Raw genomic sequence first — 14,449 nt, 5'->3', positions numbered from 1 at the left:
TAGGCGGGGCTATGCTATGATAGGTTATAGAGAAACGCAGCTGTCGCCGTGAAATGCGCTTGTCTGGCTTTGCGAACGCTGCGCGGGCAGGCGGACGTGGTATCGTATTGGGGTGAGCCAATGCGGCTTTACTGTAGATGGCTTGACTCAACGCGACCCGATTGTGAAGGTGCACGCAAACTCAGCCCAGCATTATTCGGCAGCAGTTATATAGAAGAAAACTGGTACTGCTGATATTTCTGGTGCGAAGCAGTTAGAATACCTTTAACGAATAGTTTCCTAGCTGCGAGCTAGTCGATTCATAATTGTCCTGAAGCGCACAGCCTAAAATTACAGGCAGGGTAAACAAGCGGCAACAAAACCACAGCTATGTGCCGCGTTGCTTCTTTTTTTCCCCTGTCCGTAAATTTAGGCGGCACATTACCCCAAAATAGTTCTTGTTGCTATTCTCTTAAATTAGAAAGCACTTAAAAGCTCGAAACTGGGTTTGCTGCGCCAATCCATCTATGCCTTCCATTACTACGACGACACCGCCATTGTCGTGTTGTACTCGTCACACCGGCTTCTCATCCTCAGCTTCACTCTCGGCGAAGGAAACGAAACCTTCGCCGACTACCGCGACTCTGGGATTCGAACTCGCGTCACCGCTGTAACGCGTATAGTTGGGAGCTGAACGAGCTAAACACTACGCTAGTGTGTGATTTTTTTTTTTCTTTATGACGTGTGAGTAAGAATCAGGACAGAAAAAAAAACGTACTCAGATCTACGGCACTGTGGCAATCGATGGTATGCGAAGCATTTTGCAGGCAGCTGGCTATCCAACATCATTCTTGGGTTCTTCAGGGAGTTACTATAGACGGACGAAGGTGTTTGTGCAAAGAAGGCAATTCTGTGTGTGACGCGTGTTAGCCTCTGTGTGACGACAGAAGTAAGACGACGGCGACAGCGGTGGTATGAAGCCAATAAGCACCGTTTTGTTTGTAATGCGTGAGCATTAAGAGTGGTGAAGTGGGAAAAAAAAGCGTGGGAAGCCAGTCACGTAGTAGGAATTATTATTATTTGTCTTGAACACATATACACATATACACAGGTATCAGGAAAGGGAAAGCGAGGAGCAGGCTGGCAACTGCCACCGGAAGGGGCCCAACGCCTGCCTACTCTTCTGAAGGGAGGTGACAGCAACACAGAAATGGAAGATAGGACAGCTTAGAAGAGCGTGCTTTTTTTTATCTGCAGCAAGTTTTTAAATATTGCCTGAAGAAAATAGCACAATTCTAACCCTCGATCTAAATTACTCGATGAGGCGTCCAATACTTCTACGAGAAATGAAACCTCTTAATTGAATAGTTAATGTGATTAGGCTACTCATTTTTAATTAAGTACATTATGGTGCATATTTCAATCCACAAATTGTAGCTAGTGAGGTTGCAAAGCATGTCATCTGAGAATAGAGAGAGAGAGAGAAGAATACAGGAAGGCAGGGATGTTAACCAGTCAATAGTCTGGTTGGCTACCCTACACTGGGGGAAGGGAGAAGGGGAAGAGAAAGAAGGGAGAGAGGGTGTAGGTACGTGTACGGACAGCACTTCACTTAAAGTCGCTCGAGCAAACCAGAAGTTCTGAGAAAACACAAAAGTGCCTTCACTGCCTTCTGAGCCGATGATCGGTCGGGACGGTGCTCTAATATTGTCTGTGCACTCAGAGGACGATGGTCTAGTCTCCTCAATGTGTCGGACAAATACTGTCTTTGTGCTTGAAATTGAGGACAATGGCACAATATGTGGTCAATGTTCTCCTCGCATGCGCAAACATCACATGCAGGACTATCAGCCATTCCAATTAGGGCTGAGAATGAATTCTGAAGACGGCACTGGTTTCGATATATGCACCGTCAAAGTTGCGGTAAAAATACACGGTTGTTCCACTTAGCTTTCATTTTTATTTTTTTTTATTAAGAAATCACTGCTTCATTCCTTGATGCCCGAAAAATAAGTGGAACGCCAATGCATTTCAGGGCACAATTTGAAAATTAAATTCTCGAAACAGGCGGAGTCCTGAGAATTTGTTCTTAGTGGGCATTATTTGCGAACTCACCGGAACAATTCATAGATAGAAATATGTGCCATAAGTTTATTAATTGAAATGTTAATTAGCATGATTATGTTAATCATTCAATTACGCATTTTGATTTCTTGTAGAAGTAATGGCCACCTCATCAAGTAATTTAGATCGAAAGTTATAATTGTGCTGCCACAGGTAATTTTTAAAATATGGTGCCGCTAGAAAACTATACATATATATATACACTCTGTTTCATTAGTACCGTGCAGCACAGTCTAGGCTACGCAACCCGCGAGCGCAGATTCTTGCGCAGCGAGACGTAGTGCCACAGTTCGTACAACCCGCTTGGACGAGTAAAGGGCCTCAACAAGTGGTCCTGTGGGCAGGTGATTACTTGGACGCTTCTCTGAAAGTCGCAGGGCGGTTTACTGCGCAATTTCGCTCTGTTCTTTAATAAAACGTTTATTTGGGTTCTGTGATAGTGAAAAACAGAGTTCTCCATTTGTTCGAATGAAAACGTGCCGAGAACAAAAAAAAAGAAAAAGAAAGAAAGAACTTAATGCAATGCCGCCGTACATACAGTAATTCGCATTTAAACAGTACAAACAAATAATTTATTACAACGCAGTCATCAAATTCATACACATGCGGGCCGATACCGAAGGCGGGTGCAATGTCCATGCTCCCGCTCATGACGCACTGTAAAGATTAAGAACTGGTGCGCGTGCGCTGTTGCACGTGACACGACTGGCGTGACGCATGCACGAGGGAAACGTGCGTGCGATCGTGGCCTAACCAATGATGCGGGGTAAAAAGGAAAGCGATCGAGGCCGAATGGTTAGGCTATCGGGCTGCTGTATTGGAAGCCAGAGGTTTGATCTCGCCATGTAGCGCACGCGATTTGTTGTTGTTGTTGTTGTTGTTTTGTTGTTCAAGAGACCCGAAAAGAGGCGAGACTTCAACCCAACTGTCTACTTACCGCAAGGTGCCTGGGACGAGCGAAAACATGTTTAAATACTTGATTAATCAATCGAATTCCATGGTGTTACACGCCAAAACTACAATACGGTTATAACGCACGCCATGTAATGGGGGACTCGGGAATAATTTGGGTGACCTGGAGGTGTTTAACGTGCACCTAAATAAAAGGACACGAGTGTATATTCTTATTTTTTCGCGTCCCCCCCCCCCCCCCCCCCACATCCTCCAGTTAAATGCGGCAAGGGAGGTGTACTCAAAATTGAGGCACGCGGAAACACATGCTCAGAGCAGGTATAAACTCAGAAGCAAATGCCAGCGTCCCATAACAACGTCCTGCCGGTTCTTGAGTTGTATAGACACCCCGAATAAAAACATCAGATTCCCTGAAGAACGATCAAGGGCTTCGCGGTGTTTCAGCCTCGTGCTTAATCCCACATTCGACTTTACCGTATTGCACAGATGTGGCGATTGGTGATTTGCGCGGGCTTCTGCGCGCCAGCCCGACTGAAGGTAGCGAAGTCTGTGCCTCAATTTCGGAGCTGAGAAGAGGCAGTAGTACAGCTGACGATGACGACGTTATGTGCATCGTAAGGAGGTAGCTCCTCCGGAGCTTTTATTTTTGCCTTCAGTGACAGAAATGTTTGCTCGGCAGTCCGGAATTAGACCTTACACACGAAGGCTCAGTACGAAATCAACAGCAACAACGACAGCTGTTGAGAAGATGATGATGTCCGCAGTGAGAACTTAACGGTTGTCGCAGTAAATGAGTTCTTAATTAGCCAGTATATCGCACAAATCTGTTTTTATTATATTTGTTTAAACGCTTTTCTTGTGTTAATTAGTCCGTTACACGATTATTACTACTCGTTGATGTCTTTGCGCTGTTTGGCTATCTCAAAACATTGTAAGCACTTGGGAGATGTGGTCTGTTTGGATAAGACGGCAACTTCCCTAGTGACGTATGTGCTTCATCTCCCCGCCTCGCAGAAGGCCTCCTTGCTGCTCCTGGCTTTGGTGGTCGCAGCGTCCTGCATCGCGCTGGTACACGGCGGTGCCGTACACCTGTTCGCCGTGCCCGTGGTTGCCGCGCCGGCCGCCGTGCTGGCCGCGCCGGCCGCCGTCTCGCACACGTACGCTCACCGCGTACACGCTCCGCTAGCCGCCGCGTACCCACTGCATTATGTCATCGGTGAGTGATCACGTGCGGCTGGTGATGACGTCATGCTTAACTTGAAGGGCAACCGCGCTGAAGAGAGGACCAAGACGATATTAGACAAACACGTCGCTCTCGTCTTGGTACCGCTTTTTAGCGCTCTTAGCTACAAGTTATGAAATGTATTAACCAGCCCAATTCAACACGCTACTGCGTTCATGCGTGCTTGCACGGTGCGTTGCGCAATCTCTGATTTTCTCTGTAACGCAGTGGCAGCGGTATACCGGGACAGAATCGGGGTTGGAACAGCAAGTAATTCAACCTTGGTTTGTCAAAGCCCCATGTGATTTTCTCGTGAACAGTTGTCTTAGTAAATGGATAGAGACATTTTAGTGAAAGTATGGTAGATTTTTCCGGCCACTTGCCTAACATGCCAGCTGATATGAAGGTAATCAATCGGAAAATTACATACGCGGTGCACAGCGCACTTCCATAAGATAAGAACCGGGGAAACGGAGTGGTTTGATGCGTAGGACCAACCACATATGAAGGCAGAAAACAAAGAAGCCAAGAAAGCATAAAGAAAAATATTTTTTTAAGCTACAGCACTCAGATTTTGGGCAGGTATTGTCGCAACTGTGGCTGCTGGAATTTTACTTGTGTGTAGTTTAAGCAACCTAACAGGGCTTGTGCTGCATGCAAGTAAATAAAGCCGTGAAGTAGTACTTTATGTATACGGGGAGGTGTTAAAAGATAGGAATTTTACCCGCGTCCTTTTGTTTAAGGCCAGAAGGCAGCAAGGTATTTCTTTACGGGACTGTACGCTCAGAAATCCAAGCAGTGGTTCTGCACCGTCCCGTATATCCTTTGTACTGGCTTTAGAGTGGTGAAAAACTAGAAGAGGTGTTTAGGTCTGCCGTGCCGTTGCGGCACCTAAAGCAGATAACCTTGGTTGTTGTTGGGTTTTCTTCAAGCTGTCGCGGCTGCTTTCATGTCTTGTACGCTACCCGTTTAGCCGTAACACCCTCTGTAAGGGCTGCTCCTGCTCGTAGCTTGCGCATAAGTACCTGGTTCACTCTGCTAAGCTGTTGTGGCAGGGGTACTGCTGTGCAAGCTTTACCTTTTTTTGTTGGCTTTGATGGCTTTGAGTGTTAGCTTGAGGTAGCTATTTTTTTTATTGAAGTGAATGTTAGGAGATGTCGGTGCCTTTATGGTGGCACCGGCTACTCCTTGTCACTTGGCAAACGAAACGAATTTGCGTAAAAAGGAAGAATAGCGACACAAAATATAACACTCAGTAGAACACCAGATCAATAAAAATATACAGTCCAACAGTACATGAGTCGCAAAGTTCTGTGCATTAGTTCAGTCCACGTACGCATATATAAAGTCAGATGTTTTGAACAGCCAAAACACACAACACATGTAATACACTGCAAGTACAGAATAGAATTATACATATTGCGTAAAAGTTGCGATCACCACATAAGCCAATTATGAACCACGAACAACATTTATGTAACTCATTTAGCGTATTCGAATCATCGGATACCTAATATTTTCCCAAAATGAGGTAGCTTGTTGCTCCCACGATGAGGATGTGCGCGGGGGCAGTGGGACAGAAATGACAAAGTACTTCGTTGCTGTCATGCGGGCTGTTTCGTTGTCGAATCGGCCCGGACGTCCCGGGCCCTTGTCCACCTGACGGATGGTGCCATTATCGGTCTTGTAGTGTCCCGAATTTTACTATGATTTGTTGGAGAACTGTATTATTAAATTTGCGAGAAAAGACAACTTGCCGCCCATGGCTATTTAGCTCCCGCGCCAGCGAAAAGTAGTTTTTTTTTTTTCACGTGCACGTAATGTGTCAGTTAGAAAAAGTTCTACTACATCCCACGAAAGGCAGCCACGACAGAGCCGATGGCAAGATTCCTAGGAGGACGACGATAAATACCATGGCGGCTCGACAATGGCACGTTTACTTGCATGTCGTGGACATGGGATCCATTCCTATATGGGAACAGAGCCTTTTTTTTCCTGGCTACTTCTTTCAAGTAAACATAGTGATCGTAAACATAATGAAGATACTTGCAATAAACGTACTTCACGAAAGCTGCATCAAATACTTTCAGCAGCTATCGTATAAGGAGGAGGAGGAACAAACGTTTATTTTCGAAACAGTACCCGGAATAAGCCCCAGTTCTACTCTAGGTGGGAGGTCTCCTCATTCCAGGAACCCTCTGGCCTTCACTGCCTCCTTGGCCCTGGCGACGAGACGTAGTTGTTATTCCAGGTCCTCGGAGACGAGCTTGACCTGAGGTTTTGTTGAGGCCTTCGCTTTCTTGTCTAGCGTTACAGACTTTCGGTGAAAGTGATGCGTCTGTGTCTAGATGCCATGGACACTCGAAGATCAGGTGCGCCAAGGTGTCAGGTGCGCCACACATTGGGCAGTGGTATCCTTGTAGCGTTGGGTAGAGTCTGCGCATGAGTGTTCCGTGGGTGTAAGTGTTACTCTGTAGCCTTCTGAATGTGGTACTTTCTTCTTTGGTGAGCTTTGGGTGAGGCGGTGGGTACACCTCGCGTTCGAGGCTGTGATGTCGAAGGATCGCTGAGTAGGTGATGGGTACAGTCTTTGCCAACCATGACGCTGACCGGGCATCTCGAGAGTATAGGAAGGGTTAGCCCGGCAGGGGTGACCTCGGGCCGCGGCGTGTGCCGCTTCGTTCCTATCGTATAAACATAAAAAAATAAAAACTCCACTCACCCGTATGCCGTCCAAAAGATCCTCGCTTGACATCTAAAAAGATGTACTCAAGACTCGATGCTTCTGCTTTCTGAAGGCTCTGGTCGTGCATCCCGCAGCTTTCATTACACACTGGATGCCCGCATTCTCGTTACCTTCTGCACGAAGTCCAGTCAGGAAACCTGCAGAACGTAACGTTTGCCAGCAGATGAAGAACCACACGCCGCGGAGACAATACTAGCGCATTAGAAGGAACCTCACAGTTGAATGCCTTCAAGGCCTTGAAGAAGACAATTCCACTTGTCAGAACGTAGGCTCCTGCTTTCACCTTGTTCTCGTTTTGCTCACCGTACAGTACTTGCCTGAATGTTAGTGTCTCGATTTATTTATTTATTTATTTATTTATTTATTTATTTATTTATTTATTTATTTATTTATTTATTTATTTATTTATTTATTTATTGAAAACCCGAAACGCGTTATAGTGAAAAGCGTGTCCCATTCGTTGCGTTGTTACACTAATGCTATTAGTGTAGTAGACTCTGTTTCCATTTGAATTTTATACGTTGCTTTTCATTAATCGTTCCCTCCTGTATTTTTTTTCTCTTGTAGGATGAGTGAGGTGATGAAGACATGAAGTCAGTGTGACAAGTGCTGCTCAACGGTCCGTCGAGGCAGTAGTTCTGTAAATAAAAAGATGGTATTGTGAAAGTTTCATTTATTGCGCTTTGTTTTTTTTTTTTTTTTTTTCAAATGCTACGACGGTGTACTTGATAAAGTATGCTGAGCCTTTATGGAGGAGCAAAACCCGATGCATGGCCTCAAAGGTATGTCCTATAACATGGAACTTCAGAGAGTCAAACAAAACATTTATACTCCCGCTTACCCTTATGAAGGCAAAATTAGCATTGCAGTGGAAATTATTATTTGGTATGAATATGTTTTTACTCTTCAAGTGTGGACACCTTACTTCAACTACTTCAGAAGGCACCACAGAAGCGCTTTGGTATTGCTTTCCGAAGCGCTACTGATGCTAACATATGATTTGATACATATCTAAGAATTATATTTTACGATCCATGCCGGTATACAAGACTAAAAGCATTCAGCATTTGGTTCAAGGGTGGTTGAAATATTCAATATACTGCTGGCCTCTTCTCCCACGACAGTCGGTTTCCTGCATTACAAATCCAGTTGTAATCCAGTTGTAGTTGGACATACAATCCATGAGACAGCATGCCGCCGTTAAGTATCGCGCCAAGCACTTGTGTGCGTGCATGCGCGAGCTCGCACGCACACACACACGCAGGTGAGGGTTCTGCCCCCCCTCAATGCCGATGGTGATGACCTTTCAAGGAATGGCACGTACACACAGCAGGCGATGGTCCAAGAATCTGATAACTACAGGAACAAAGGGATAACTCGAGAAAAGTGAGAATCTGGGGACAATTCATTGTTTATCACAGAATTCAAACCACGTGAGTGGATGATGGGCGAACTTTTCGTTTTTCTTTGCTTTATGGTAGGGGGGAGCTAATGATAGAGAAATGGCCTGACGATGTCGACACTATTATTTATATTGTCGGCTGGGGCCCTAAGAAAGTTCGGGGAGTCTGACCTGCGAGAACTTGTTTATTCCGTTGCGTAAGTACTGCTGCTAGACTCAGACTGGCATCCGAACAATAGAGTTTCCTACAAAAAAACCACAAAAGGGAAATATGGCGCTAGTGTCTACGGGAATCGCAAGCACGGTGGCTAAGTCAACATGGGAATGGTGGGCAGTACATTTTCTTAAGCTTTGTCTTTCTAGCTTCAATACGCTTTGTCGCTTTGGGAATAGATCATTTTCATCAGAATATTGCGTAGTAAATATAACAACTTGCCTAGTTATGCATGTAGGCAGAGAGTAATTGACTTGAAAACGATGAGTGATTGTTAGCTTAGATAGATAAAACTTAATAAAGGACCGTCACAGGAACCGTTTAAAGCCACAAGCGAGAAGATTAACCAAATGACATGCACTAGCCATCATTTCCATGGTAGTTGAACGATTTCGGCGCCACAGTTCTCCGAGTAATTTTGGTAGAAAACTCTTGTGATCCGAGCCTTCGAAGAGAGTTTTTCTCCGGCTGAAGGTCTGGCTATGGAGCTTGTGTTTCGTGGGCCGCGTCAGTGGCGTGGCGCTGGCTTTCAGCTGACATATGTAAATGAAGCGACAACGCGCTGACGATAACGTCATGTCGACACCAAAGGAAAGGGCGGACGGTCGACGCAAACCGATTTTGCAACCCTTAGAAGCTGTCGCATATTAACCTCGGCCAAAGCTCGCGTCGCCTGCTTGTGCGAGGACCGATCCCTATTCAATTCTGTTATCGTATATAGCTGTGCCTTGCGCGGAGTCACGCAGTATTCATCTGTCGTCTGTCAATCAGCGTCCAACTTTCACCTCCCGTACTACGTCGCTCTCTCGCCGTATGTTAATCATTGCAATTTCTTGGTTAACGTGAGCGCGCGAGCATCGATCGCACGGCATGTCAGCGCAATACAGTGGCGAGACAAGCGATGTAACCCAAAAGCACGAAAAGCAGTTTCCAGTTCGAATGCCATCTGCAACGTTCTTCGCTTCAGGAGTGAGCGCCCTCTGCTTTTGTGCACTTGTGCGTACTGCTGCGTACATCGCTGCTTCTCATCGTTGCAAGGCGCTGACATGTCCTCTGGTCGATGCTCACTCGTTCTGGTTAAAAAGAAAGTTGCAAGAGTGTACTACATCGTTGCTGCTGCGCCTGCAGTGTTTCCAAGAGAGCCATGCAGCTACTTTGCTCAGCTTACACGATGTTCAGAAGCGAGCCGTTGCCAAGAGATCGCCCGCGTAACCGACTTCCGGTAGCCTCCACTGCTGTGTACCTGAGGCCAACCTCAGGCACTGCGTGGAGTGCTTTACGACTACTACCGTTTAAAAAAAAAGGCCATTAGCACGCAAATGACTTTATACTTGACCTTCGGACGGCGGGCTTCGGTGCCCTCAGGCTGCCGGGCAGTGCAAGCGCGTCGTAGGAAAAAAAAAAAGGGGGGGGGGGGGGGGGGGCTTTTGAGCAACCGAGCTAAGAAAGATCTTGCCAGGCGCCTCCGCGATAAGGCTGTGCTACGCCGTGCACTTCACAAACCGGGATGCGGCGGAGCAATGCCATAGCCTTCGAGGCCGTTAACGCACTCAGCATCATATACTGATCTCAGACCCGCTAAAACCATGCACTATGGTGGGATACCGTTCTGGCTTAACCTAATAAAAGGTGTTCAGGTTCAGGACTACGCTAGAACGTGGGAAAGCTAGCCCTTGCGAAAATTTATTACGTCAATCTACAGAAAGTCTATTGTCATTTGTCTATATACAGCCTATGTACTCTCCACAGAGAATTCCTATATGCTGTGTATGGTCATTGTTATACCTTTAAGTACAGTAAATGGACTCTAGCTTCACGTAACTCTGCCATATATGCCAGCAGACCATCTTTTTCCGGTTTAAGGACACGTGCTTTATATTTTCGATCATTCATAGCATAAGTATAGACCATATATAGTTAATCCGGGAAATATACTGCGAAGGAAATATGGTTTGAGAGACGTTCACTTTACACCTAGGGACTCATCGTGTAAGTCAAGCGAAATGCGTGACAGAGCACACAGATTTTTATTAGTGTCGCTGAACGGCCAATTCTGAAGGCTCCACACGCGCAATAACTTGATCAATAAAATGATCAAGTCAATTTGGACCGCCGGAGTTTCTTAAGCGTGCACCTGGGAATGAATAAGCGGATGTTATTGCCTTCTGCTCTTGCGGAAATGCGGTCGTCGGGACCGGGTTTCCAACCTGCCGCTTCATGCTAAGCAGCAGAACACGTAGCTACTGAGCCACCAAAGGCAATCCACGCGCGACGTCTGCTTCCTCAATTTCACGTAGCACTTCGCTCGCACCTCAAAACCACGCCTATTCGGCCAGTTACCAGCGATAACAGTTTAGCATCACGTACTTTCGATGAAACCACACCTTGTGTGTTGTTTTATCGAGTGATCGTGCTAATTAGCATGGTGTAGATTTAGGAGAGTTGATAGCTTATGCTTCAAATTGAAACACGGGCACTTAAAGTGGGACATTAGTGAAAGGGGCACTTACAACAAACAAGGCGATGATTCCGCTGAGATAATAGTTTACTGCAGCATCTCATTTCAATTTCTAACAAACTCTTTCAATGAGCAATTCCTTACTTGAGGAGGTTTTTAAGAAAAAGCTGTTGGGATTGATGAACGTGTAAATGCCGACAGATTGATAACTATTAGTCAAAGGGTGGCAATTAAGGCTTACACAACCGAAGTGGACAGGACGAGTTCCTGTCTGCACGTCTTAATTTGCGCGTCTCCTCTAAAAGCTATATGTCACCAACTAGAAGTGCTCTTAAGGTTGCGAACTCTTCGTACACTACGTAAGACCTCGTGCACTTCACCATGCCGAGCTAAGGGCAGGTCTTGCTTCCTCTGTACTGCACGGTTTTAGGATAAAATAATGTCTCTGCCTGCAGCAGGCGCCGCGCGAGAATTGCGATACGGCAGCGGGTGCCTCTAAGGTTTGATTGCGACGGAGTCGGGCCAAACCGCGCACAAAAGCATGGAAGCGTGACCTGCTTCTACGGGGGCGATGGAAAACTACTTAGCAGACGCTTCTGTTGTTTCCACATTGCAAGCATCACCACCTACGGGACTCGGCACGTCGGTCGATATAAAAGAAATCGGACGATCTAGAAAGGTCAATTTATTTGCGCGGTCGCTTTCGATAGCTGCTTCGTTCGCACGGCGCTTAACGAGAACAGACGGATTACAATGGAATCTGGCCTTCGCTGAGAGAATTCCACTCGGCACAGTGGAATCCGTTCTGAAGAAAGATAGGAGTCGCCCTTCCCTTCTCCACGCAAGCACACACACCGCAAACGTACGCGTTCTTTTTTCTTCTGTCGTTTTTTTTTTTTGTTCCGCTGAGCCTCCTGCATTGAGTGCGCTTATCAATACAAGTTCTGTGTAAAATTGAGAGTAGGGGTTCTGTCGTTCTACACGAAGCGCATCACGGAGAGGTAGATAAAGAAATGGGATAAGGAAGACAGAGATGTTAAGCGAAAGAAAAACATCCGGTTTGCTACCCTACCTTGGGGGAAGAAAATGCGGCCCGCAACGCAAGCTGCTCCTGCAATTAACGCCACTGCGCATACCGCAGCCAATACATTTTAGATTATCTGAAGTTGCAGGCGATTTCAGCTGAAATATCTTATGGGATTTTAGGGGAGGGAATGGCGAAATGAAAAATCCCCGACGATTACGATACTCCCTAAGGCAAAATATGAGCGCAGCTGTATACGTGTTTTCATTACGTGATATATCGAAGCACCGCACGAATCACCGCACCGACTGGCAGAGCCGCGACTTGTGGCGCTCTAAATAGACCAACCACACAGTTGCCGCTTCCCGGACACTGCAGCTTATTCAACCGTAACCTTTACCGGGACACACTTGCGGCAAACGCTATGCGCGAAAGCGAGCTTTCTGATTCTTCTTTTTTTTTTTTTTTATCCCGCACTGCCGGTGCCCTCGCTGCCGCGGATGCGCGGAGGCGACCGCCATCAGTTGGCGCTTCAAGGTGGCTTCCTCCGCTTTCCTCATCATGCTTCCGCTGCACCCTCCTCCTCCACTTCCCTCCTCGCACTCTCTTCGCTCTCGCCGTCGTTCCCCTGCGTTTGCTCTTTCATCCTTCGCTGTGCTCGTTCGCTCGGTTACGCCGACGGACGCCGAGGCACGCCGACACCCAACTCAGAAACGGGCGCCCTACGAGCTGAGCTCTAAAACGCAACACTTCATATTTCGAATTAAGCGTGTGTCCTCTTCTGTCCCATGCGCATTAAACAGAGACAGCGACTCGAACAAGAATGTCGATTATTTGACTTACATCAGCAATTTTCACTTGCCAAGGTGTCAGTTCCAAGGTAATCAAATACAGTTCAACACAAGACAGTAAGAACACTTCAACGCTTTTTTGAGGGCACGGGAAGCCGTGCTGTGTATTGACTCCTCAGCACACTATGTAATTCGTGCGTTTGCGTGAAACATGCTTGTGCAACTCGGACATCCGCGGACTTTCACTGAACTGAAGCCTCTCGAAGAAGGCTTCCGCCGATAGCTTCAACGTTGGCACTGTGCTTAATGAGAGCAGATGGATTACAATGAAAACTGTACTTCGATAGACAGATTCCACTCAGCACAGTGGAAACTGTTCGGAAGAAAAAAGCAAGTCCGCTTCCCCTTCCCCCTCGCTATAAGCGCTTTTTTCTTTGTGTTCCACTGAGCACCCTGCATTGAGTGTCACTCCATCTTCTTCTCTTTCATCTCATTACCTATTGCTAGAAATTATATGCTTTCTTAGTTTTTTCTTATCTTGCATTAAGAGCGAAGCAAAAAGAGCGGCCGTCGGCAGCAAACAGCGACAACTTCTCGTAGTGATCCTGGCGCCGGGAGAACTAACTACATTTGGCCTCCTCGAAATCTTCACAAACAGTCAAGGTACCGATCAGCCACGTCAACGAAAGGGGTGCCGTGAAAATCAACAAGGAACTCCGTGTTGATTTTCAATGTAAAACAGATCATGACGATGATGATGATGATGATGATGATGATGATGATGATGATGATGATGATGATGGCGAGGACGACGACGACGACGATTATGATAAACTTAGCAGAACGGCCCTACTGTTTTTACTTCTGTCTGAATAGTGCATTGCATATGAGCACTTTATTTTTTTTTATTATTTTACTGCGACGGCATATAAAAGCTAAAGAGTTGGTTTCCTGTATCCTTCCGGCCGTGCTTCCTGCGTGAAGTTTCCTTCCGTCTTCATCGGGATGACGCAGTTTCCCCCTTAGCCACATAGCCCGAAAGAAAAAAATATAATAAAGTAGTGCAGCAGTGCGAATTCGGGGGACGGACAAGCTAACCACAGTGCTATCATGCAGCTTTAGAACTTCGCGATTTTATTTGAGCGCGGGTCTGTGTGCCACACAGACTCCGAGTTCGGGGTGGGGGGGGGGGGGGTGAATGCCTTTAAGAGACCAATACTAGAGCTGACGAAGATTATGTTTTGTGCCTCGCGAGAGAACAAGACCTTGAGAAACTGGTGATATAGGTTGTGAAAGCCCGCAGCTGTCGCAGTACATGAGTTCAGGGCTGCAACAATCGATCAAGTCGGCAGATTTTATTATTTCGTATAATCTATCTGGCGCCAGTGTTTTTCATATATCTTCCGCGTTCCAAGGTTTATTTTCTTGCACTTATATTGCAGTTTTTATTTGTCGCGAACCACACTGCATGAGTGCTGGCACCGAGAGCATCGTTACGGAGGCGGAAGACCTCCGCGCCAAGAGCCGCCGCATTCATGAATAGGCTTCGGGTGCAAATGGCTCACAAGTACCTAGAA

At 46.4% G+C, this 14,449-nt stretch overlaps 1 protein-coding gene across 1 annotated transcript in view; it reads right to left on the bottom strand.

The window, feature by feature from the left end:
* Positions 1 to 14,449, bottom strand: part of LOC129382279 (uncharacterized) — a 31,289-nt gene that overhangs the window by 4,288 nt on the left and 12,552 nt on the right. The window contains exon 2 of the mRNA XM_055066024.2: positions 6,960 to 7,120. The gene's annotated coding sequence lies outside the window, so the exon portion shown is untranslated. The remainder of the gene's footprint in view (positions 1 to 6,959; positions 7,121 to 14,449) is intronic.

Source organism: Dermacentor andersoni, chromosome 6, assembly GCF_023375885.2.
Source record: "Dermacentor andersoni chromosome 6, qqDerAnde1_hic_scaffold, whole genome shotgun sequence".
Taxonomy (NCBI): Eukaryota; Metazoa; Arthropoda; class Arachnida; order Ixodida; family Ixodidae; genus Dermacentor; species Dermacentor andersoni.
The sequence above is the reverse complement of the archived record's forward strand: the minus strand, read 5'-3'. Positions and strand labels throughout refer to the sequence as shown.